A 27,371-nucleotide genomic window follows, 5' to 3' on the forward strand; every position below is an offset into this window, starting at 1 on the left:
TGGCAGAAATCCACGTGCGCGCTCTCCCAAAAGCAGCACATGCGTGCATAACTTGTTGTTTTGCAGAAAACAACGTTGGCGTCTACCAAATGATGTATGTGCATGCTTAACAAATGTTTTGACACAAATCCATGCTGGGGTGCTAAAAAAAGCAGCATGGGCGTACTTATCACGTCGTTTGGCAGAAATCCACGTTTGCGCTCTGCCAAAAGCAGCATGTGCATGCACAACTTGTGGTTTGGCAGAAAAAAACGTCCGCGTCTGCCAAAACATGCATATGCATCCTTAAGAAGTGGTTTGACACGAATCCATGCGCGGGTGCTAAAAAGAACAGCATGGGCATGCTTAGCATGTCCTTTGGCAGAAATCCACGTGCGCGCTCTGCCAAAAGCAGCATGTGCATGCACAACTTGTGGTTTTGCAGAAAACAACGTCCGCGTCCACCAAAAGATGCATGTGCATGCTAAACAAGTGGTTTGGCACAAATCCATGCGCGGGTGCTAAAAAGAGCAGCATGGGCGTGCTTAGGACGTCGTTTGGCAGAAATCCACGAGCGCGTTATGCCAAAAGCAGCATGGGCATGCAAAACTTTTGGTTTGGCAGAAAACAACGTCCGCGTCTGCCAAAACATGCATATGCATGCTTAACAAGTGGTTTGGCACAAATCCGTGTGCGGGTTCTAAAAAGAACAGCATGGGCGTGCTTAGCTCGTCGTTTGGCAGAAATCCACGTGCGCGCTCTCCCAAAAGCAGCACGTGCGTGCATAACTTGTGGTTTTGCAGAAAACAACGTCCGCGTCTAACAAAAGATGCATGTGCATGCTTAACAAATGTTTTGACACAAATCCATGCTGGGGTGCTAAAAAAAGCAGCGTGGGCGTGCTTAGCACGTCGTTTGACAAAAATGCAAGTGCGCTCTGCGAAAAGCAGCATGTGCATGCATAACTTGTGGTTTCGCAGAACACAACGTCCGCGTCTGCCAAAACATGCATATTCATGATTAAGAAGTGGTTTGGCACAAATCCATGCGCGGGTGCTAAAAAGAGCAGCATGGGCGTGCTTAGCACGTCGTTTGGCAGAAATCCACGTGCGCGCTCTGCCAGAAAGCTGCATGTGCATACATACCTTTTGGTTTTGCAGAAAACAACATCCGCGCCTACCAAAAGATGCACGTGCATGCTCAACAAGTGGTTTGGCATAAATCCATGCGCGGGTGCTAAAAAGAGCAGCATGGGCGTGCTTAGGACGTCGTTTGGCAGAAATCCACGTGCGCGTTCTGCCAAAAGCAGCATGTGCATGCACAACTTGTGGTTTGGCAGAAAACAACGTGCGCGTCTGCCAAAACATGCATATGCATGCTTAAAAGGTGGTTTGGCACAAATTCGTGTGCGGGTGCTAAAAAGAGCAGCATGGGCGTGCTTAGCACGTCGTTTGGCAGAAATCCACGTGCGCGCTCTGCCAAAAGCAGCACTTGTCGTTTGGCAGAAAACAACGTCCACGTCTACCAAACGATTCATGTGCATGCTTAACAAGTGGTTTGGCACAAATCCAAGCGCGGGTGCTAAAAAGAGCAATATGGGCGTGCTTAGCACGTCGTTTGGCAGAAATCCACGTGCGCGCTCTGCCAAAAGCAGCATGCGCATGCATAACTTGTGGTTTGGCAGAAAACAACGTCCGCGTGTGCGAAAACATGCATATGCCTGCTTAACAAGCGGTTTGGCACAAATCGATGTGCGGGTGCTAAAGAGAGCAGCATGGGCGTGCTTAGCATGTCGTGTGGCAGAAATCCACGTGCGCGCTCTGCCAAAAGCAGCACTTGTCGTTTTGCAGAAATAAACGTCCACGTCTGCCAAAAGATGGATGTGCATGCTCAACATGTGGTTTGGCACAAATCCATGTGCGGGTGCTAAAAAGAGCAGCATGGGCGTGCTTAGGGCGTCGTTTGGAAGAAATGCACGTGCGCGTTCTGCCAAAAGCACCATTTGCATGCATAACTTGTGGTTTTGCAGAAAACAACGTCCGCGTCTACCAAAAGATGCATGTGCATGCTTAACAAGTGGTTTGGCACAAATCCATGCGCGGGTGGTAAAAACAGCAGCATAGGCGTGCTTAGCACGTCGTTTGGCAGAAATCCACGTGCGCGCTCTGCCAAAAGCAGCATGTGCATGCATAACTTGTGGTTTCGCAGAACACAACGTCCGCGTCTACCAAAAGATGCATGTGCATGCTCAACAAATGGTTTGACACAAATCCATGCTGGGGTGCTAAAAAAAGCAGCGTGGGCGTGCTTAGCACGTCGTTTGGCAAAAATCCAAGTGCCCGCTCTGCCAAAAGCAGCATGTGCATGCATGACTTGTGGTTTCGCAGAATACAACGTCCGCGGCTGCCAAAACATGCATATGCATGATTAAGAAGTGGTTTGGCACAAATGCATGCGCGGGTGCTTAAAAGAGCAGCATGGGCGTGCTTAGCACTTCGTTTGGCAGAAATCCACGTGCGCGCTCTGCCAGAAAGCTGCATGTGCATACATAGCTTGTGGTTTTGCAGAAAACAACATCCGCGTCTACCAAAAGATGCATGTGCATGCTCAACAAGTGCTTTGGCACAAATCCATGCGCGGGTGCTAAAAAGAGCAGCATGGGCGCGCTTAGGACGTCGTTTGGCAGAAATCCACGTGCGCGTTCTGCCAAAAGCAGCATGGGCATGCACAACTTGTGGTTTGGAAGAAAACAACGTCCGCGTCTGCCAAAACATACTATGCATCCTTAATAAGTGGTTTGGCACAAATGCATGCGCGGGTGCTAAAAGAAGCAGCATGGGCGTACTTATCACGTCATTTGGCAGAAATCCACGTTTGCGCTCTGCCAAAAGCAGCATGTGCATGCACAACTTGTGGTTTGGCAGAAAACAACGTCCGCGTCTGCCAAAACATACCTATGCATCCTTAATAAGTGGTTTGGCACAAATCCATGCGCGGGTGCTAAAAAAAGCAGCATGGGCGTACTTATCACGTCATTTGGCAGAAATCCACGTGCGCGCTCTGCCAGAAGCAGCATGTGCATGGGTAACTTGTGGTTTGGCAGAAAAAAACGTCCGCCTCTGCCAAAACAAGCATATGCATCCTTAACAAGTGGTTTGTCACAAATCCATGTGCGGGTGCTAAAAAGAGCAGCATGGGCGTGCTTAGGACGTCGTTTCGCAGAAATGCACGTGCGCGTTCTGCCAAAAGCACCATTTGCATGCATATCTTGTGGTTTGGCAGAAAACAACGTCCGCGTCTGACAAAACATGCATGTGCATGCACAACAAGTGGTTTGGCACAAATCCATGCGCGGATGCTAAAAAGAGCAGCATGGGCGTGCTTAGTATGTCGTTTGGCAGAAATCCACGTGCGCGGTCTGCGAAAAGCACTATGTGCATGCATAACTTGTGGTTTTGCAGAAAACAACGTCCGCGTCTACCAAAAGATGCATGTGCATGCTTAAGAAGTGGTTTGGCACAAATCCATGCGCGGGTGGTAAAAACAGCAGCATAGGCGTGCTTAGCACGTCGTTTGGCAGAAATGCACGTGCGCGCTCTGCCAAAAGCAGCATGTGCATGCATAACTTGTGGTTTCGCAAAACACAACGTCCGCGTCTACCAAAAGATGCATGTGCATGCTCAACAAATGCTTTGACACAAATCCATGCTGGGGTGCTAAAAAATGCAGCGTGGGCGTGCTTAGCACGTCGTTTGGCAAAAATCCAAGTGCCCGCTCTGCCAAAAGCAGCATGTGCATGCATAACTTGTGGTTTCGCAGAACACAACGTCCGCGGCTGCCAAAACATGCAATGCATGATTAAGAAGTGGTTTGGCACAAATGCATGCGCGGGTGCTTAAAAGAGCAGCATGGGCGTGCTTAGCACTTCGTTTGGCAGAAATCCACGTGCGCGCTCTGCCAGAAAGCTGCATGTGCATACATAGCTTGTGGTTTTGCAGAAAACAACATCCGCGTCTACCAAAAGATGCATGTGCATGCTCAACAAGTAGTTTGGCACAAATCCATGCGCGGGTGCTAAAAAGAGCAGCATGGGCGTGCTTAGGACGTCGTTTGGCAGAAATCCACGTGCGCGTTCTGCCAAAAGCAGCATGGGCATGCACAACTTGTGGTTTGGCAGAAAACAACGTCCGCGCCTGCCAAAACATGCATATGCATGCTTAACAAGTGGTTTGGCACAAATCAGTGTGCGGGTGCTAAAAAGAACAGCATGGGCGTGCTTAGCTCGTCGTTTGGCAGAAATCCACGTGCGCGCTCTCCCAAAAGCAGCACGTGCGTGCATAACTTGTGGGTTTGCAGAAAACAACGTCCGCGTCTACCAAAAGATGCATGTGCATGCTTAACAAATTTTTTGACACAAATTCATGCTGGCGTGCTAAAAAAAGCAGCGTGGGCGTGCTTAGCACTTCGTTTGGCAGAAATCCAAGTGCGCGCTCTGCCAAAAGCAGCATGTGCATGCATATCTTGTGGTTTTGCAGAAAACAACGTCCGCGTCTACCAAAAGATGCATCTGTATGCTTAACAAGTGGTTTGGCACAAATCCGTGCGCGTGTGCTAAATAGAGCAGTATGGGTGTGCTTAGCGCGTCGTTTGGCAGAAATCCACGTGCGCGCTCTGCCAAAAGCAGCATGTGCATGCATAACTTGTGGTTTGGAAGAAAACAACGTCCGCGTCTGCCAAAACATACCTATGCATCCTTAATAAGTGGTTTGGCACAAATCCATGCGCGGGTGCTAAAAAAAGCAGCATGGGCGTACTTATCACGTCGTTTGGCAGAAATCCACGTTTGCGCTCTGCCAAAAGCAGCATGTGCATGCACAACTTGTGATTTGGCAGAAAACAACGTCCGCGTCTGCCAAAACATGCATATGCATGCTTAAAAGGTGGTTTGGCACAAATCCGTGTGCGGGTGCTAAAAAGAACAGCATGGGCGTACTTAGCTCGTCGTTTGGCAGAAATCCACGTGCGCGCTCTCCCAAAAGCAGCACGTGCGTGCATAACTTGTTGTTTTGCAGAAAACAACGTCGGCGTCTACCAAATGATGTATGTGCATGCTTAACAAATGTTTTGACACAAATCCATGCCGGGGTGCTAAAAAAAGCAGCGTGGGCGTGCTTAGCACGTCGTTTTGCAGACATCCACGTGCGCGCTCTGCCAAAAGCAGCATGGGCATGCATATCTTGTGGTTTAGCAGAAAACAACGTCCGCGTCTACCAAAAGATGCATCTGCATGCTTAACAAGTGGTTTGGCACAAATCCATGCGCGGGTGGTAAGGACAGCAGCATAGGCGTACTTAGCACGTCGTTTGGCAGAAATCCACGTGCGCGCACTGCCAAAAGCAGCATGTGCATGCATAACTTGTGGTTTCGCAGAAAACAACGTCCGCGTCTGCCAAAACATGCATATGCATGTTTAAGAAGTGGTTTGGCACAAATCCATGTGCGGGTGCTAAAAAGAGCAGCATGGGCGTGCTTAGAACGTTGTTTGAAAGAAATCCACGTGCGCGCTCTGCCAAAAGCAGAATGTGCATGCATAACTTGTGGTTTGGCAGAAAAAAACGTCCGCGTCTGCCAAAACATGCATATGCATCCTTAAGAAGTGGTTTGGCACGAATCCATGCGCGGGTGCTAAAAAGAACAGCATGGGCATGCTTAGCATGTCCTTTGGCAGAAATCCACGTGCGCGCTCTGCCAAAAGCAGCATGTGCATGCACAACTTGTGGTTTTGCAGAAAACAACGTCCGCGTCCACCAAAAGATGCATGTGCATGCTAAACAAGTGGTTTGGCACAAATCCGTGTGCGGGTTCTAAAAAGAACAGCATGGGCGTGCTTAGCTCGTCGTTTGGCAGAAATCCACGTGTGCGCTCTCCCAAAAGCAGCACGTGCGTGCATAACTTGTGGTTTTGCAGAAAACAACGTCCGCGTCTAACAAAAGATGCATGTGCATGCTTAACAAATGTTTTGACACAAATTCATGCTGGCGTGCTAAAGAAAGCAGCGTGGGCGTGCTTAGCACGTCGTTTGGCAGAAATCCAAGTGCGCGCTCTGCCAAAAGCAGCATGTGCATGCATAACTTGTGGTTTTGCAGAAAACAACGTCCGTGTCTACCAAAAGATGCATCTGTACGCTTAACAAGTGGTTTGGCACAAATCCGTGCGCGTGTGCTAAAAAGAGCAGTATGGGTGTGCTTAGCGCGTCGTTTGGCAGGAATCCACGTGCGCGCTGTGCCAAAAGCAGCATGTGCATGCGTAACTTGTGGTTTGGCAGAAAACAACGTCCGCGTCTGCCAAAACATGGATATGCTTCCTTAAGAAGTGGTTTGGCACTAATCCATGTGCGGGTGCTAAAAAGAGCAGCATAGGCGTGCTTAGCACGTCGTTTGGCAGAAATGCACGTGCGCGCTCTGCCAAAAGCAGCATGTACATGCACAACATTTGGTTTGGCAGAAAAGAACGTCCGCGTCTGCCAAAACATGCATATGCATGCATAACAAGTGGTTTGGCACAAATCCATGCGCGGGTGCTAAAAAGAGCAGTATGGGCGTGCTTCGCACGTCGTTTGGCAGAAATACACGTGCGCGCTCTGCAAAAAGCAGCATCTGCATGCACAACTTGTGGTTTGGCAGAAAACAACGTCCGCGTCTGCCAAAACATGCATATGCATGCTTAAAAGGTGGTTTGGCACAAATCCGTGTGCGGGTGCTAAAAAGAACAGCATGGGCGTACTTAGCTCGTCGTTTGGCAGAAATCCACGTGCGCGCTCTCCCAAAAGCAGCACGTGCGTGCATAACTTGTTGTTTTGCAGAAAACAACGTCGGCGTCTACCAAATGATGTATGTGCATGCTTAACAAATGTTTTGACACAAATCCATGCCGGGGTGCTAAAAAAAGCAGCGTGGGCGTGCTTAGCACGTCGTTTTGCAGACATCCAAGTGCGCGCTCTGCCAAAAGCAGCATGGGCATGCATATCTTGTGGTTTAGCAGAAAACAACGTCCGCGTCTACCAAAAGATGCATCTGCATGCTTAACAAGTGGTTTGGCACAAATCCATGCGCGGGTGGTAAGGACAGCAGCATAGGCGTACTTAGCACGTCGTTTGGCAGAAATCCACGTGCGCGCACTGCCAAAAGCAGGATGTGCATGCATAACTTGTGGTTTCGCAGAAAACAACGTCCGCGTCTGCCAAAACATGCATATGCATGTTTAAGAAGTGGTTTGGCACAAATCCATGTGCGGGTGCTAAAAAGAGCAGCATGGGCGTGCTTAGAACGTTGTTTGAAAGAAATCCACGTGCGCGCTCTGCCAAAAGCAGAATGTGCATGCATAACTTGTGGTTTTGCATAAAACAACGTCCGCGTCTACCAAAAGATGCATGTGCCTGCTCAACAAGTGGTTTGGCACAAATCCATGCGCGGGTGCTAAAAGGAGCAGCATGGGCGTGCTTAGGACGTCGTTTGGCAGAAATCCACGTGCGCGCTCTGCCAAAAGCAGCATGTGCTTGCGTAACTTGTGGTTTGGCAGAAAAAAACGTCCGCGTCTGCCAAAACATGCATATGCATCCTTAAGAAGTGGTTTGGCACGAATCCATGCGCGGGTGCTAAAAAGAACAGCATGGGCATGCTTAGCATGTCCTTTGGCAGAAATCCACGTGCGCGCTCTGCCAAAAGCAGCATGTGCATGCACAACTTGTGGTTTTGCAGAAAACAACGTCCGCGTCCACCAAAAGATGCATGTGCATGCTAAACAAGTGGTTTGGCACAAATCCATGCGCGGGTGCTAAAAAGAGCAGCATGGGCGTGCTTAGGACGTCGTTTGGCAGAAATCCACGTGCGCGTTCTGCCAAAAGCAGCATGGGCATGCACAACTTGTGGTTTGGCAGAAAACAACGTCCGCGTCTGCCAAAACATGCATATGCATGCTTAACAAGTGGTTTGGCACAAATCCGTGTGCGGGTTCTAAAAAGAACAGCATGGGCGTGCTTAGCTCGTCGTTTCGCAGAAATCCACGTGCGCGCTCTCCCAAAAGCAGCACGTGCGTGCATAACTTGTGGTTTTGCAGAAAACAACGTCCGCGTCTAACAAAAGATGCATGTGCATGCTTAACAAATGTTTTGACACAAATTCATGCTGCCGTGCTAAAGAAAGCAGCGTGGGCGTGCTTAGCACGTCGTTTGGCAGAAATCCAAGTGCGCGCTCTGCCAAAAGCAGCATGTGCATGCATAACTTGTGGTTTTGCAGAAAACAACGTCCGTGTCTACCAAAAGATGCATCTGTACGCTTAACAAGTGGTTTGGCACAAATCCGTGCGCGTGTGCTAAAAAGAGCAGTATGGGTGTGCTTAGTGCGTCGTTTGGCAGGAATCCACGTGCGCGCTGTGCCAAAAGCAGCATGTGCATGCGTAACTTGTGGTTTGGCAGAAAACAACGTCCGCGTCTGCCAAAACATGGATATGCTTCCTTAAGAAGTGGTTTGGCACTAATCCATGTGCGGGTGCTAAAAAGAGCAGCATAGGCGTGCTTAGCACGTCGTTTGGCAGAAATCCACGTGCGCGCGCTGCCAAAAGCAGCATGTACATGCACAACTTTTGGTTTGGCAGAAAAGAACGTCCGCGTCTGCCAAAACATGCATATGCATGCATAACAAGTGGTTTGGCACAAATCCATGCGCGGGTGCTAAAAAGAGCAGTATGGGCGTGCTTCGCACGTCGTTTGGCAGAAATACACGTGCGCGCTCTGCCAAAAGCAGCATGTGCATGCGTAGCTTGTGGTTTGGCAAAAAAAAAACGTCCGCGTCTGCCAAAACATGCATATGCATCCTTAAGAAGTGGTTTGGCACTAATCCATGTGCGGGTGCTAAAAAGAGCAGCATGGGCGTGCTTAGCACGTCGTTTGGCAGAAATCCACGTGCGCGCTCTGCAAAAAGCAGCATCTGCATGCATAACTTGTGGTTTTGCAGAAAACAACGTCCGCGTCCACCAAAAGATGCATGTGCATGCTTAACAAGTAGTTTGGCACAAATCCATGCGCGGGTGCTAGAAAGAGCAGCATGGGCGTGCTTAGCACGTCGTTTGTCAGAAATTTACATGCGCGCTCTCGCAAAAGCAGCACGTGCGCGCATAACTTGTGGTTTTGCAGAAAACAACGTCCGCGTCTACTCAAAGATGCATGTGCATGCTTAACAAATGGTTTGACACAAATCCATGCTGGGGTGCTAAAAAAGCAGCGTGGGCGTGCTTAGCACGTCGTTTGGCAGAAATCCAAGTGCGCGCTCTGCCAAAAGCAGCATGTGCATGCATAACTTGTGGTTTGGAAGAAAACAACGTCCGCGTCTGCCAAAACATACATATGCAGCCTTAATAAGTGGTTTGGCACAAATCCATGCGCGGGTGCTAAAAAAAGCAGCATGGGCGTACTTATCACGTCGTTTGGCAGAAATCCACGTGCGCGCTCTGCCAAAAGCAGCATGTGCATGCACAACTTGTGGTTTGGCAGAAAACAACGTCCGCGTCTGCCAAAACATGCATATGCATGTTTAAGAAGTGGTTTGGCACAAATTCATGTGCGGGTGCTAAAAAGAGCAGCATGGGCGTGCTTAGCTCGTCGTTTGGCAGAAATCCACGTGCGCGCTCTCCCAAAAGCAGCACGTGCGTGCATAACTTGTGGTTTTGCAGAAAACAACGTCCGCGTCTAACAAAAGATGCATGTGCATGCTTAACAAATGTTTTGACACAAATTCATGCTGGGGTGCTAAAGAAAGCAGCGTGGGCGTGCTTAGCACGTCGTTTGGCAGAAATCCAAGTGCGCGCTCTGCCAAAAGCAGCATGTGCATGCATAACTTGTGGTTTTGCAGAAAACAACGTCCGCGTCTACCAAAAGATGCATCTGTACGCTTAACAAGTGGTTTGGCACAAATCCATGCGCGGGTGGTAAGAACAGCAGCATAGGCGTACTTAGCACGTCGTTTGGCAGAAATTCACGTGCGCGCTCTGCCAAAAGCAGCATGTGCATGCATAACTTGTGGTTTCGCAGAAAACAACGTCCGCGTCTGCCAAAACATGCATATGCATGTTTAAGAAGTGGTTTGGCACAAATTCTTGTGCGGGTGCTAAAAAGAGCAGCATGGGCGTGCTTAGCTCGTCGTTTGGCAGAAATCCACGTGCGCGCTCTCCCAAAAGCAGCACGTGCGTGCATAACTTGTGGTTTTGCAGAAAACAACGTCCGCGTCTAACAAAAGATGCATGTGCATGCTTAACAAATGTTTTGACACAAATTCATGCTGGCGTGCTAAAGAAAGCAGTATGGGTGTGCTTAGCGCGTCGTTTGGCAGGAATCCACGTGCGCGCTGTGCCAAAAGCAGCATGTGCATGCGCAACTTGTGGTTTGGCAGAAAACAACGTCCGCGTCTGCCAAAACATGGATATGCTTCCTTAAGAAGTGGTTTGGCACTAATCCATGTGCGGGTGCTAAAAAGAGCAGCATAGGCGTGCTTAGCACGTCGTTTGGCAGAAATCCACGTGCGCGCTCTGCCAAAAGCAGCATGTACATGCACAACTTTTGGTTTGGCAGAAAAGAACGTCCGCGTCTGCCAAAACATGCATATGCATGCATAACAAGTGGTTTGGCACAAATCCATGCGCGGGTGCTAAAAAGAGCAGTATGGGCGTGCTTCGCACGTCGTTTGGCAGAAATACACGTGCGCGCTCTGCCAAAAGCAGCATGTGCATAGGAAGCTTGTGGTTTGGCAAAAAAAAACGTCCGCGTCTGCCAAAACATGCATATGCATCCTTAAGAAGTGGTTTGGCACTAATCCATGTGCGGGTGCTAAAAAGAGCAGCATGGGCGTGCCTAGCACGTCGTTTGGCAGAAATCCACGTGCGCGCTCTGCCAAAAGCAGCATGTGCATGCATAGCTTTTGGTTTTGCAGAAAACAACGTCCGCGTCTACCAAAAGATGCATGTGCATGCTTAACAAGTGGTTTTGCACAAATCAGTGCGCAGGTGCTAAAAAGAGCAGCATGGGCGTGCTTACCACGTCGTTTGGCAGAAATCCACGTGCGCGCTCTGCAAAAAGCAGCATCTGCATGCATAACTTGTGGTTTTGCAGAAAACAACGTCCGCGTCCACCAAAAGATGCATGTGCATGCTTAACAAGTGGTTTGGCACAAATCCATGCGCGGTGCTAGAAAGAGCAGCATGGGCGTGCTTAGCACGTCGTTTGGCAGAAATCTACATGCGCGCTCTCGCAAAAGCAGCACGTGCGCGCATAACTTGTGGTTTTGCAGAAAACAATGTCCGCGTCTACTCAAAGATGCATGTGCATGCTTAACAAATGGTTCGACACAAATCCATGCTGGGGTGCTAAAAAAGCAGCGTGGGCGTTCTTAGCACGTCGTTTGGCAGAAATGCAAGTGCGCGCTCTGCCAAAAGCAGCATGTGCATGCATAACTTGTGGTTTGGAAGAAAACAACGTCCGCGTCTGCCAAAACATACATATGCATCCTTAATAAGTGGTTTGGCACAAATCCGTGTGCGGGTGCTAAAAAGAACAGCATGCGCGTACTTAGCTCGTCGTTTGGCAGAAATCCACGTGCGCACTCTCCCAAAACCAGCACATGCGTGCATAACTTGTTGTTTTGCAGAAAACAACGTCGGCGTCTACCAAATGATGTATGTGCATGCTTAACAAATGTTTTGACACAAATCCATGCTGGGGTGCTAAAAAAAGGAGCGTGGGCGTGCTTAGCACGTCGTATTGCAGACATCGAAGTGCGCGCTCTGCCAAAAGCAGCATTGCATGCATAACTTTTGGTTCTGCAGAAAACAACGTCCGCGTCTACCAAACGATTCATGTGCATGCTTAACATGTGGTTTGGCACAAATCCATGCGCGGGTGCTAAAAAGAGCAATATGGGCGTGCTTAGCACGTCGTTTGGCAAAAATCCACGTGCGCGCTCTGCCAAAAGCAGCATGTGCATGGGTAACTTGTGGCTTGGCAGAAAAAAACGTCCGCCTCTGCCAAAACATGCATATGCATCGTTAACAAGTGGTTTGGCACAAATCCATGCGCGGGTGTTAAAAAGAGCAGCATGGGCGTGCTTAGCACGTCGTTTGGCAGAAATGCACGTGTGCGCTCTGCCAAAAGCAGGACGTGCATGCATAACTAGTGGTTTGGCAGAAAACAACGTCCGCGTCTACCAAAAGATGTATTTGCATGCTAAACAAGTGGTTTGGCGCAAATGCATGCGCAGGTGCTAAAAAGAGCAGTATGGGCGTGCTTAGCACGTCGTTTGGCAGAAATCCACGTGCGCGCTCTGCCAAAAGCAGCATGTGCATGCGTAACTTGTGGTTTGGCAGAAAAAAACGCCCGCGTCTGCCAAAACATGCATATGCATGCTTAACAAGTGGTTTGGCACAAATCCGTGTGCGGGTGCTAAAAAGAACAGCATGGGCGTGCTTAGCTCGTCGTTTGGCAGAAATCCACGTGCGCGTTCTCCCAAAAGCAGCACGTGCGTGTATAACTTGTGGTTTTGCAGAAAACATTGTCCGCGTCTACCAAAATATGCATGTGCATGCTTAACAAATGTTTTGACACAAATTCATGCTGGCGTGCTAAAAAAAGCAGCGTGGGCGTGCTTAGCACGTCGTTTGGCAGAAATCCAAGTGCGCGCTCTGCCAAAATCAGCATGTGCATGCATATCTTGTGGTTTTGCAGGAAACAACGTCCGCGTCTACCAAAAGATGCATTTGTATGCTCAACAAGTGGTTTGGCACAAATCCGTGCGCGTGCGCTAAAAAGAGCAGTATGGGTGTGCTTAGCGCGTCGTTTGGCAGAAATCCACGTGCGCGCTCTGCCAAAAGCAGCATGTGCATGCGTAACTTGTGGTTTGGCAGAAAACAACGTCCGCGTCTGCCAAAACATGGATATGGTTCCTTAAGGAGTGGTTTGGCACTAATCTATGTGCGGGTGCTAAAAAGAGCAGCATGGGCGTGCTTAGCACGTCGTTTGGCAGAAATCCACGGGCGCGCTCTGCCAAAAGCAGCATGTGCATGCACAAATTGTGGTTTGGCAGAAAAGAACGTCCGCGTCTGCCAGAACATGCATATGCATGCTTAACAAGTGGTTTGGCACAAATCCGTGTGCGGGTGCTAAAAAGAACAGCATGGGCGTACTTAGCACGTCGTTTTGCAGACATCCAAGTGCGCGCTCTGCCAAAAGCAGCATGTGCATGCATAACTTGTGGTTTTGCAGAAAACAACGTCCGCGTCTACCAAAAGATGCATCTGTACGCTTAACAAGTGGTTTGGCACAAATCCGTGCGCGTGTGCTAAAAAGAGCAGTATGGGTGTGCTTAGCGCGTCGTTTGGCAGGAATCCACGTGCGCGCTGTGCCAAAAGCAGCATGTGCATGCGTAACTTGTGGTTTGGCAGAAAACAACGTCCGCGTCTGCCAAAACATGGATATGCTTCCTTAAGAAGTGGTTTGGCACTAATCCATGTGCGGGTGCTAAAAAGAGCAGCATAGGCGTGCTTAGCACGTCGTTTGGCAGAAATCCACGTGCGCGCTCTGCCAAAAGTAGCATGTACATGCACAACTTTTGGTTTCGCAAAAAAGAACGTCCGCGTCTGCCAAAACATGCATATGCATGCATAACAAGTGGTTTGGCACAAATCCATGCGCGGGTGCTAGAAAGAGCAGCATGGGCGTGCTTAGCACGTCGTTTGGCAGAAATCTACATGCGCGCTCTCGCAAAAGCAGCACGTGCGCGCATAACTTGTGGTTTTGCAGAAAACAACGTCCGCGTCTACTCAAAGATGCATGTGCATGCTTAACAAATGGTTTGACACAAATCCATGCTGGGGTGCTAAAAAAGCAGCGTGGGCGTTCTTAGCACGTCGTTTGGCAGAAATCCAAGTGCGCGCTCTGCCAAAAACAGCATGTGCATGCATAACTTGTGGTTTGGAAGAAAACAACGTCCGCGTCTGCCAAAACATACATATGCATCCTTAATAAGTGGTTTGGCACAAATCCATGCGCGGGTGCTAAAAAAAGCAGCATGGGCGTACTTATCACGTCGTTTGGCAGAAATCCACGTTTGCGCTCTGCCAAAAGCAGCATGTGCATGCACAACTTGTGGTTTGGCAGAAAACAACGTCCGCGTCTGCCAAAACATGCATATGCATGCTTAAAAGGTGGTTTGGCACAAATCCGTGTGCGGGTGCTAAAAAGAACAGCATGGGCGTACTTAGCTCGTCGTTTGGCAGAAATCCACGTGCGCACTCTCCCAAAAGCAGCACGTGCGTGCATAACTTGTTGTTTTGCAGAAAACAACGTCGGCGTCTACCAAATGATGTATGTGCATGCTTAACAAATGTTTTGACACAAATCCATGCTGGGGTGCTAAAAAAAGGAGCGTGTGCGTGCTTAGCACGTCGTATTGCAGACATCGAAGTGCACGCTCTGCCAAAAGCAGCATTGCATGCATAACTTTTGGTTCTGCAGAAAACAACGTCCGCGTCTACCAAACGATTCATGTGCATGCTTAACATGTGGTTTGGCACAAATCGATGCGCGGGTGCTAAAAAGAGCAATATGGGCGTGCTTAGCACGTCGTTTGGCAAAAATCCACGTGCGCGCTCTGCCAAAAGCAGCATGTGCATGGGTAACTTGTGGCTTGGCAGAAAAAAACGTCCGCCTCTGCCAAAACATGCATATGCATCGTTAACAAGTGGTTTGGCACAAATCCATGCGCGGCTGCTAAAAAGAGCAGCATGGGCGTGCTTAGCACGTCGTTTGGCAGAAATGCACGTGTGCGCTCTGCCAAAAGCAGCATGGGCATGCACAACTTGTGGGTTGGCAGAAAACAATGTCCGCGTCTGCCAAAACATGCATATGCATGCTTAACAAGTGGTTTGGCACAAATCCGTGTGCGGGTGCTAAAAAACAGCATGGGCGTGCTTAGCTCGTCGTTTGGCAGAAATCCACGTGCGCGCTCTCCCAAAAGCAGCACGTGCGTGTATAACTTGTGGTTTTGCAGAAAACATTGTCCGCGTCTACCAAAAGATGCATGTGCATGCTTAACAAATGTTTTGACACAAATTCATGCTGGCGTGCTAAAAAAAGCAGCGTGGGCGTGCTTAGCACGTCGTTTGGCAGAAATCCAAGTGCGCGCTCTGCCAAAATCAGCATGTGCATGCATATCTTGTGGTTTTGCAGGAAACAACGTCCGCGTCTACCAAAAGATGCATTTGTATGCTCAACAAGTGGTTTGGCACAAATCCGTGCGCGTGTGCTAAAAAGAGCAGTATGGGTGTGCTTAGCGCGTCGTTTGGCAGAAATCCACGTGCGCGCTCTGCCAAAAGCAGCATGTGCATGCGTAACTTGTGGTTTGGCAGAAAACAACGTCCGCGTCTGGCAAAACATGGATATGGTTCCTTAAGGAGTGGTTTGGCACTAATCCATGTGCGGGTGCTAAAAAGAGCAGCATGGGCGTGCTTAGCACGTCGTTTGGCAGAAATCCACGGGCGCGCTCTGCCAAAAGAAGCATGTGCATGCACAAATTGTGGTTTGGCAGAAAAGAACGTCCGCGTCTGCCAGAACATGCATATGCATGCTTAACAAGTGGTTTGGCACAAATCCATGCGCGGGTGCTAAAAAGAGTAGTACGGGCGTGCTTAGCACGTTGTTTGGCAGAAATCCACGTGCGCGCTCTGCCAAAAGCAGCATGTGCATGCGTAACTTGTGGTTTGGCCGAAAAAAACGTCCGCGTCTGCCAAAACATGCATATGCATCCTTAAGAAGTGGTTTGGCACTAATCCATGTGCGGGTGCTAAAAAGAGCAGCATGGGCGTGCTTAGCACGTCGTTTGGCAGAAATCCACGTGCGCGCTCTGCAAAAAGCAGCATCTGCATGCATAACTTGTGGTTTTGCAGAAAACAACGTCCGCGTCCACCAAAAGATGCATGTGCATGCTTAACAAGTGGTTTAGCACAAATCCATGCGCGCGTGCTAGAAAGAGCAGCATGGGCGTGCTTAGCACGTCGTTTGGCAGAAATCTACATGCGCGCTCTCGCAAAAGCAGCACGTGAGTGCATAACTTGTGGTTTTGCAGAAAACAACGTCCGCGTCTTCTCAAAGATGCATGTGCATGCTTAACAAATGGTTTGACACAAATCCATGCTGGGGTGCTAAAAAAAGCAGCGTGGGCGTGCTTAGCACGTCGTTTGCAGAAATCCAAGTGCGCGCTCTGCCAAAAGCAGCATGTGCATGCATAACTTGTGGTTTGGAAGAAAACAACGTCCGCGTCTGCCAAAACATACATATGCATCCTTAATAAGTGGTTTGGCACAAATCCATGCGCGGGTGCTAAAAAAAGCAGCATGGGCGTACTTATCACGTCGTTTGGCAGAAATCCACATTTGCGCTCTGCCAAAAGCCGCATGTGCATGCACAACTTGTGGTTTGGCAGAAAACAACGTCCGCGTCTGCCAAAACATGCATATGCATGCTTAAAAGGTGGTTTGGCACAAATCCGTGTGCGGGTCCTAAAAAGAACAGCATGGGCGTACTTAGCTCGTCGTTTGGCAGAAATCCATGTGCGCGCTCTCCCAAAAGCAGCACATGCGTGCATAACTTGTTGTTTTGCAGAAAACAACGTCGGCGTCTACCAAATGATGTATGTGCATGCTTAACAAATGTTTTGACACAAATCCATGCTGGGGTGCTAAAAAAAGCAGCATGGGCGTACTTATCACGTCGTTTGGCAGAAAGCCACGTTTGCGCTCTGCCAAAAGCAGCATGTGCATGCACAACTTGTGGTTTGGCAGAAAACAACGTCCGCGTCTGCCAAAACATGCATATGCATGCTTAAAAGGTGGTTTGGCACAAATCCGTGTGCGGGTGCTAAAAAGAACAGCATGGGCGTACTTAGCACGTCGTTTTGCAGACATCCAAGTGCGCGCTCTGCCAAAAGCAGCATGTGCATGCATATCTTGTGGTTTTGCAGAAAGCAACGTCCGCGTCTACCAAAAGATGCATCTGCATGCTTAACAAGTGGTTTGGCACAAATCCATGCGCGGGTGGTAAGAACAGCAGCATAGGCGTACTTAGCACGTCGTTTGGCAGAAATTCACGTGCGCGCTCTGCCAAAAGCAGCATGTGCATGCACAACTTGTGGTTTGGCAGAAAACAACGTCCGCGTCTGCCAAAACATGCATATGCATGCTTAAAAGGTGGTTTGGCACAAATCCGTGTGCGGGTGCTAAAAAGAACAGCATGGGCGTACTTAGCACGTCGTTTTGCAGACATCCAAGTGCGCGCTCTGCCAAAAGCAGCATGTGCATGCATATCTTGTGGTTTTGCAGAAAGCAACGTCCGCGTCTACCAAAAGATGCATCTGCATGCTTAACAAGTGGTTTGGCACAAATCCATGCGCGGGTGGTGAGAACAGCAGCATAGGCGTACTTAGCACGTCGTTTGGCAGAAATTCACGTGCGCGCTCTGCCAAAAGCAGCATGTGCATGCATAACTTGTGGTTTCGCAGAAAACAACGTCCGCGTCTGCCAAAACATGCATATGCATGTTTAAGAAGTGGTTTGGCACAAATTCATGTGCGGGTGCTAAAAAGAGCAGCATGGGCGTGCTTAGAACGTTGTTTGAAAGAAATCCACGTGCTCGCTCTGCCAAAAGCAGAATGTGCATGCATAACTTGTGGTTTTGCATAAAACATCGTCCGCGTCTACCAAAAGATGCATGTGCATGCTCAACAAGTGGTTTGGCACAAATCCATGCGCGGGTGCTAAAAAGAGCAGCATGGGCGTGCTTAGGACGTCGTTTGGCAGAAATCCACGTGCGCGCTCTGCCAAAAGCAGCATGTGCATGCGTATCTTGTGGTTTGGCAGAAAAAAACGTGCGCGTCTGCCAAAACATGCATATGCATCCTTAAGAAGTGGTTTGGCACGAATCCATGCGCGGGTGCTAAAAAGAGCAGCATGGGCATGCTTAGCATGTCGTTTGGCAGAAATCCACGTGCGCGCTCTGCCAAAAGCAGCATTGCATGCATAACTTTTGGTTCTGCAGAAAACAACGTCCGCGTCTACCAAACGATTCATGTGCATGCTTAACATGTGGTTTGACACAAATCCATGCGCGGGTGCTAAAAAGAGCAATATGGGCGTGCTTAGCACGTCGTTTGGCAAAAATCCACGTGCGCGCTCTGCCAAAAGCAGCATGTGCATGGGTAACTTGTGGCTTGGCAGAAAAAAACGTCCGCCTCTGCCAAAACATGCATATGCATCCTTAACAAGTGGTTTGGCACAAATCCATGCGCGGGAGCTAAAAAGAGCAGCATGGGCGTGCTTAGCACGTCGTTTGGCAGAAATGCACGTGCGCGCTCTGCCAAAAGCAGGACGTGCATGCATAACTTGTGGTTTGGCAGAAAACAACGTCCGCGTCTACCAAATGATGTATTTGCATGCTTAACAAATGTTTTGACACAAATCCATGCTGGGGTGCTAAAGAAAGCAGCGTGGGCGTGCTTAGCACGTCGTTTGGCAGACATCCAAGTGCGCGCTCTACCAAAAGCAGCATGTGCATGCATATCTTGTGGTTTTTCAGAAAACAACGTCCGCGTCTACCAAAAGATGCATCTGCATGCTTAACAAGTGGTTTGGTACAAATCCATGCGCGAGTGGTAAGAACAGCAGCATAGGCGTACTTAGCACGTCGTTTGGCAGAAATCCACGTGCGCGCTCTGCCAAAAGCAGCATGTGCATGCATAACTTGTGGTTTCGCAGAAAACAACGTCCGCGTCTGCGAAAACATGCATATGCATGTTTAAGAAGTGGTTTGGCACAAATCCATGTGCGGGTGCTAAAAAGAGCAGCATGGGCGTGCTTAGAACGTTGTTTGAAAAAAATCCACGTGCGCGCTCTGCCAAAAGCAGAATGTGCATGCATAACTTGTGGTTTTGCATAAAACAACGTCCGCGTCTACCAAAAGATGCATTTGTATGCTTAACAAGTGGTTTGGCACAAATCCGTGCGCGTGTGCTAAAAAGAGCAGTATGGGTGTGCTTAGCGCGTCGTTTGGCAGAAATCCACGTCCGCGTCTGCCAAAACATGCATATGCATCCTTAAGAAGTGGTTTGGCACTAATCCATGTGCGGGTGCTAAAAAGAGCAGCATGGGCGTGCTTAGCACGTCGTTTGGCAGAAATCCACGTGCGCGCTCTGCAAAAAGCAGCATCTGCATGCATAACTTGTGGTTTTGCAGAAAACAACGTCCGCGTCCACCAAAAGATGCATGTGCATTCTTAACAAGTGGTTTGGCACAAATCCATGCGCGCGTGCTAGAAAGAGCAGCGTGGGCGTGCTTAGCACGTCGTTTGGCAGAAATCTACATGCGCGCTCTCGCAAAAGCAGCACGTGCGTGCATAACTTGTGGTTTTGCAGAAAACAACGTCCGCGTCTACTCAAAGATGCATGTGCATGCTTAACAAATGGTTTGACACAAATCCATGCTGGGGTGCTAAAAAAAGCAGCGTGGGCGTGCTTAGCACGTCGTTTGGCAGAAACCCAAGTGCGCGTTCTGCCAAAAGCAGCATGTGCATGCACAACTTGTGGTTTGGCAGAAAACAACGTCCGCGTCTGCCAAAACATGCATATGCATGCTTAAAAGGTGGTTTGGCACAAATCCGTGTGCGGGTCCTAAAAAGAACAGCATGGGCGTACTTAGCACGTCGTTTGGCAGAAATTCACGTGCGCGCTCTGCCAAAAGCAGCATGTGCATGCATAACTTGTGGTTTCGCAGAAAACAACGTCCGCGTCTGCCAAAACATGCATATGCATGTTTAAGAAGTGGTTTGGCACAAATTCATGTGCGGGTGCTAAAAAGAGCAGCATGGGCGTGCTTAGAGCGTTGTTTGAAAGAAATCCACGTGCTCGCTCTGCCAAAAGCAGAATGTGCATGCATAACTTGTGGTTTTGCATAAAACAACGTCCGCGTCTACCAAAGGATGCATGTGCATGCTCAACAAGTGGTTTGGCACAAATCTATGCGCGGGTGCTAAAAAGAGCAGCATGGGCGTGCTTAGGACGTCGTTTGGCAGAAATCCACGTGCGCGCTCTGCCAAAAGCAGCATGTGCATGCGTATCTTGTGGTTTGGCAGAGAAAAACGTGCGCGTCTGCCAAAACGTGCATATGCATCCTTAAGAAGTGGTTTGGCACGAATCCATGCGCGGGTGCTAAAAAGAGCGGCATGGGCATGCTTAGCATGTCGTTTGGCAGAAATCCACGTGCGTGCTCTGCCAAAAGCAGCATTGCATGCATAACTTTTGGTTCTGCAGAAAACAACGTCCGCGTCTACCAAACGATTCATGTGCATGCTTAACATGTGGTTTGACACAAATCCATGCGCGGGTGCTAAAAAGAGCAATATGGGCGTGCTTAGCGCGTCGTTTGGCAAAAATCCACGTGCGCGCTCTGCCAAAAGCACCATGTGCATGGGTAACTTGTGGCTTGGTGGAAAAAAACGTCCGCCTCTGCCAAAACATGCATATGCATCCTTAACAAGTGGTTTGGCACAAATCCATGCGCGGGTGCTAAAAAGAGCAGCATGGGCGTGCTTAGCACGTCGTTTGGCAGAAATGCACGTGCGCGCTCTGCCAAAAGCAGGACGTGCATGCATAACTTGTGGTTTGGCAGAAAACAACGTCCGCGTCTACCAAAAGATGTATTTGCATGCTTAACAAATGTTTTGACACAAATCCATGCTGGGGTGCTAAAGAAAGCAGCGTGGGCGTGCTTAGCACGTCGTTTGGCAGACATCCAAGTGCACGCTCTGCCAAAAGCAGCATGTGCATGCATATCTTGTGGTTTTGCAGAAAACAACGTCCGCGTCTACCAAAAGATGCATCTGCATGCTTAACAAGTGGTTTGGCACAAATCTTGCGCGAGTGGTAAGAACAGCAGCATAGGCGTACTTAGCACGTCGTTTGGCAGAAATCCACGTGCGCGCTCTGCCAAAAGCAGCATGTGCATGCATAACTTGTGGTTTCGCAGAAAACAACGTCCGCGTCTGCAAATACATGCATATGCATGTTTAAGAAGTGGTTTGGCACAAATCCATGTGCGGGTGCTAATAAGAGCAGCATGGGCGTGCTTAGAACGTTGTTTGAAAGAAATCCACTTGCGCGCTCTGACAAAAGCAGAATGTGCATGCATAACTTGTGGTTTTGCATAAAACAACGTCCGCGTCTACCAAAAGATGCATGTGCCTGCTCAACAAGTGGTTTGGCACAAATCCATGCGCGGGTGCTAAAAAGAGCAGCATGGGCGCGTTTAGGACGTCGTTTGGCAGAAATCCACGTGCGCGCTCTGCCAAAAGCAGCATGTGCATGCACAACTTGTGGTTTGGCAGAAAACAACGTCCGCGTCTGCCAAAACATGCATATGCATGCTTAACAAGTGGTTTGGCGCAAATCCGTGTGCGGGTGCTAAAAAGAACAGCATGGGCGTACTTAGCACGTCGTTTTGCAGACATCCAAGTGCGCGCTCTGCCAAAAGCAGCATGTGCATGCATATCTTGTGGTTTTGCAGAAAGCAACGTCCGCGTCTACCAAAAGATGCATCTGCATGCTTAACAAGTGGTTTGGCACAAATCCATGCGCGGGTGGTAAGAACAGCAGCATAGGCGTACTTAGCACGTCGTTTGGCAGAAATTCACGTGCGCGCTCTGCCAAAAGCAGCATGTGCATGCATAACTTGTGGTTTCGCAGAAAACAACGTCCGCGTCTGCCAAAACATGCATATGCATGTTTAAGAAGTGGTTTGGCACAAATTCATGTGCGGGTGCTAAAAAGAGCAGCATGGGCGTGCTTAGAACGTTGTTTGAAAGAAATCCACGTGCTCGCTCTGCCAAAAGCAGAATGTGCATGCATAACTTGTGGTTTTGCATAAAACAACGTCCGCGTCTACCAAAAGATGCATGTGCATGCTCAACAAGTGGTTTGGCACAAATCCATGCGCGGGTGCTAAAAAGAGCAGCATGGGCGTGCTTAGGACGTCGTTTGGCAGAAATCCACGTGCGCGCTCTGCCAAAAGCAGCATGTGCATGCGTATCTTGTGGTTTGGCAGAAAAAAACGTGCGCGTCTGCCAAAACATGCATATGCATCCTTAAGAAGTGGTTTGGCACGAATCCATGCGCGGGTGCTAAAAAGAGCAGCATGGGCATGCTTAGCATGTCGTTTGGCAGAAATCCACGTGCGCGCTCTGCCAAAAGCAGCATTGCATGCATAACTTTTGGTTCTGCAGAAAACAACGTCCGCGTCTACCAAACGATTCATGTGCATGCTTAACATGTGGTTTGACACAAATCCATGCGCGGGTGCTCAAAAGAGCAATATGGGCGTGCTTAGCACGTCGTTTGGCAAAAATCCACGTGCGCGCTCTGCCAAAAGCAGCATGTGCATGGGTAACTTGTGGCTTGGCAGAAAAAAACGTCCGCCTCTGCCAAAACATGCATATGCATCCTTAACAAGTGGTTTGGCACAAATCCATGCGCGGGTGCTAAAAAGAGCAGCATGGGCGTGCTTAGCACGTCGTTTGGCAGAAATGCACGTGCGCGCTCTGCCAAAAGCAGGACGTGCATGCATAACTTGTGGTTTGGCAGAAAACAACGTCCTCGTCTACCAAATGATGTATTTGCATGCTTAACAAATGTTTTGACACAAATCCATGCTGGGGTGCTAAAGAAAGCAGCGTGGGCGTGCTTAGCACGTCGTTTGGCAGACATCCAAGTGCGCGCTCTGCCAAAAGCAGCATGTGCATGCATATCTTGTGGTTTTGCAGAAAACAACGTCCGCGTCTACCAAAAGATGCATCTGCATGCTTAACAAGTGGTTTGGCACAAATCCATGCGCGAGTGGTAAGAACAGCAGCATAGGCGTACTTAGCACGTCGTTTGGCAGAAATCCACGTGCGCGCTCTGCCAAAAGCAGCATGTGCATGCATAACTTGTGGTTTCGCAGAAAACAACGTCCGCGTCTGCGAAAACATGCATATGCATGTTTAAGAAGTGGTTTGGCACAAATCCATGTGCGGGTGCTAAAAAGAGCAGCATGGGCGTGCTTAGAACGTTGTTTGAAAAAAATCCACGTGCGCGCTCTGCCAAAAGCAGAATGTGCATGCATAACTTGTGGTTTTGCATAAAACAACGTCCGCGTCTACCAAAAGATGCATTTGTATGCTTAACAAGTGGTTTGGCACAAATCCGTGCGCGTGTGCTAAAAAGAGCAGTATGGGTGTGCTTAGCGCGTCGTTTGGCAGAAATCCACGTGCGCGCTCTGCCAAAAGCAGCATGTGCATGCGTAACTTGTGGTTTGGCAGAAAACAACGTCCGCGTCTGCCAAAACATGGATATGGTTCCTTAAGGAGTGGTTTGGCACTAATCCATGTGGGGGTGCTAAAAAGAGCAGCATGGGCGTGCTTAGCACGTCGTTTGGCAGAAATCCACGTGCGCGCTCTGCCAAAAGCAGCATGTGCATGCACAAATTGTGGTTTGGCAGGAAAGAACGTCCGCGTCTGCCAGAACAAGCATATGCATGCTTAACAAGTGGTTTGGCACAAATCCATGCCCGGGTGCTAAAAAGAGTAGTATGGGCGTGCTTAGCACGTTGTTTGGCAGAAATCCACGTGCGCGCTCTGCCAAAAGCAGCATGTGCATGCGTAACTTGTGGTTTGGCAGAAAAAAACGTCCGCGTCTGCCAAAACATGCATATGCATCCTTAAGAAGTGGTTTGGCACTAATCCATGTGCGGGTGCTAAAAAGAGCAGCATGGGCGTGCTTAGCACGTCGTTTGGCAGAAATCCACGTGCGCGCTCTGCAAAAAGCAGCATCTGCATGCATAACTTGTGGTTTTGCAGAAAACAACGTCCGCGTCCACCAAAAGATGCATGTGCATTCTTAACAAGTGGTTTGGCACAAATCCATGCGCGCGTGCTAGAAAGAGCAGCATGGGCGTGCTTAGCACGTCGTTTGGCAGAAATCTACATGCGCGCTCTCGCAAAAGCAGCACGTGCGTGCATAACTAGTGGTTTTGCAGAAAACAACGTCCGCGTCTACTCAAAGATACATGTGCATGCTTAACAAATGGTTTGACACAAATCCATGCTGGGGTGCTAAAAAAAGCAGCGTGGGCGTGCTTAGCACGTCGTTTGGCAGAAATCCAAGTGCGCGCTCTGCCAAAAGCAGCATGTGCATGCATAACTTGTGGTCTGGAAGAAAACAACGTCCGCGTCTGCCAAAACATACATATGCATCCTTAATAAGTGGTTTGGCAGAAATCCATGCGCGGGTGCTAAAAAAAGCAGCATGGGCGTACTTATCACGTCGTTTGGCAGAAATCCACGTTTGCGCTCGGCCAAAAGCAGCATGTGCATGCACAACTTGTGGTTTGGCAGAAAACAACGTCCGCGTCTGCCAAAACATGCATATACATGCTTAAAAGGTGGTTTGGCACAAATCCGTGTGCGGGTGCTAAAAAGAACAGCATGGGCGTACTTAGCACGTCGTTTTGCAGACATCCAAGTGCGCGCTCTGCCAAAAGCAGCATGTGCATGCATATCTTGTGGTTTTGCAGAAAACAACGTCCGCGTCTACCAAAAGATGCATCTGCATGCTTAACAAGTGGTTTGGCACAAATCCATGCGCGGGTGGTAAGAACAGCAGCATAGGCGTACTTAGCACGTCGTTTGGCAGAAATTCACGTGCGCGCTCTGCCAAAACCAGCATGTGCATGCATAACTTGTGGTTTCGCAGAAAACAACGTCCGCGTCTGCCAAAACATGCATATGCATGTTTAAGAAGTGGTTTGGCACAAATTCATGTGCGGGTGCTAAAAAGAGCAGCATGGGCGTGCTTAGAGCGTTGTTTGAAAGAAATCCACGTGCTCGCTCTGCCAAAAGCAGAATGTGCATGCATAACTTGTGGTTTTGCATAAAACAACGTCCGCGTCTACCAAAAGATGCATGTGCATGCTCAACAAGTGGTTTGGCACAAATCTATGCGCGGGTGCTAAAAAGAGCAGCATGGGCGTGCTTAGGACGTCGTTTGGCAGAAATCCACGTGCGCGCTCTGCCAAAAGCAGCATGTGCATGCGTATCTTGTGGTTTGGCAGAGAAAAACGTGCGCGTCTGCCAAAACATGCATATGCATCCTTAAGAAGTGGTTTGGCACGAATCCATGCGCGGGTGCTAAAAAGAGCAGCATGGGCATGCTTAGCATGTCGTTTGGCAGAAATCCACGTGCGCGCTCTGCCAAAAGCAGCATTGCATGCATAACTTTTGGTTCTGCAGAAAACAACGTCCGCGTCTACCAAACGATTCATGTGCATGCTTAACATGTGGTTTGACACAAATCCATGCGCGGGTGCTAAAAAGAGCAATATGGGCGTGCTTAGCACGTCGTTTGGCAAAAATCCACGTGCGCGCTCTGCCAAAAGCAGCATGTGCATGGGTAACTTGTGGCTTGGCGGAAAAAAACGTCCGCCTCTGCCAAAACATGCATATGCATCCTTAACAAGTGGTTTGGCACAAATCCATGCGCGGGTGCTAAAAAGAGCAGCAAGGGCGTGCTTAGCACGTCGTTTGGCAGAAATGCACGTGCGCGCTCTGCCAAAAGCAGGACGTGCATGCATAACTTGTGGTTTGGCAGAAAACAACGTCCGCGTCTACCAAAAGATGTATTATCATGCTTAACAAATGTTTTGACACAAATCCATGCTGGGGTGCTAAAGAAAGCAGCGTGGGCGTGCTTAGCACGTCGTTTGGCAGACATCCAAGTGCACGCTCTGCCAAAAGCAGCATGTGCATGCATATCTTGTGGTTTTGCAGAAAACAACGTCCGCGTCTACCAAAAGATGCATCTGCATGCTTAACAAGTGGTTTGGCACAAATCTTGCGCGAGTGGTAAGAACAGCAGCATAGGCGTACTTAGCACGTCGTTTGGCAGAAATCCACGTGCGCGCTCTGCCAAAAGCAGCATGTGCATGCATAACTTGTGGTTTCGCAGAAAACAACGTCCGCGTCTGCGAAAACATGCATATGCATCCTTAAGAAGTGGTTTGGCACTAATCCATGTGCGGGTGCTAAAAAGAGCAGCATGGGCGTGCTTAGCACGTCGTTTGGCAGAAATCCACGTGCGCGCTCTGCAAAAAGCAGCATCTGCATGCATAACTTGTGGTTTTGCAGAGAACAACGTCCGCGTCCACCAAAAGATGCATGTGCATTCTTAACAAGTGGTTTGGCACAAATCCATGCGCGCGTGCTAGAAAGAGCAGCATGGGCGTGCTTAGCACGTCGTTTGGCAGAAATCTACATGTGCGCTCTCGCAAAAGCAGCACGTGCGTGCATATCTTGTGGTTTTGCAGAAAACAACGTCCGCGTCTACCAAAAGATGCATCTGCATGCTTAACAAGTGGTTTGGCACAAATCTTGCGCGAGTGGTAAGAACAGCAGCATAGGCGTACTTAGCACGTCGTTTGGCAGAAATCCACGTGCGCGCTCTGCCAAAAGCAGCATGTGCATGCATAACTTGTGGTTTCGCAGAAAACAACGTCCGCGTCTGCGAAAACATGCATATGCATGTTTAAGAAGTGGTTTGGATCAAATCCATGTGCGGGTGCTAAAAAGAGCAGCATGGGCGTGCTTAGAACGTTGTTTGAAAGAAATCCACTTGCGCGCTCTGACAAAAGCAGAATGTGCATGCATAACTTGTGGTTTTGCATAAAACAACGTCCGCGTCTACCAAAAGATGCATGTGCCTGCTCAACAAGTGGTTTGGCACAAATCCATGCGCGGGTGCTAAAAAGAGCAGCATGGGCGTGTTTAGGACGTCGTTTGGCAGAAATCCACGTGCGCGCTCTGCCAAAAGCAGCATGTGCATGCTTAACAAGTGGTTTGGCGCAAATCCATGCACGGGTGCTAAAAAGAGCAGTATGGGCGTGCTTAGCACGTCGTTTGGCAGAAATCCACGTGCGCGCTCTGCCAAAACATGCATATGCATGCTTAACAAGTGGTTTGGCGCAAATCCATGCACGGGTGCTAAAAAGAGCAGTATGGGCGTGCTTAGCACGTCGTTTGGCAGAAATCCACGTGCGCGCTCTGCCAAAAGCAGCATGTGCATGCGTAACTTGTGGTTTGGCAGAAAAAAATGTCCGCGTCTGCCAAAACATGCATATGCATCCTTAAGAAGTGGTTTGGCACGAATCCATGCGCGGGTGCTAAAAAGAGCAGCATGGGCATGCTTAGCATGTTGTTTGGCAGAAATCCACGTGCGCGCTCT

The sequence above is a fragment of the Dermacentor variabilis genome, chromosome 3 (assembly GCF_050947875.1).
Source record: "Dermacentor variabilis isolate Ectoservices chromosome 3, ASM5094787v1, whole genome shotgun sequence".
NCBI classification, from domain to species: Eukaryota; Metazoa; Arthropoda; class Arachnida; order Ixodida; family Ixodidae; genus Dermacentor; species Dermacentor variabilis.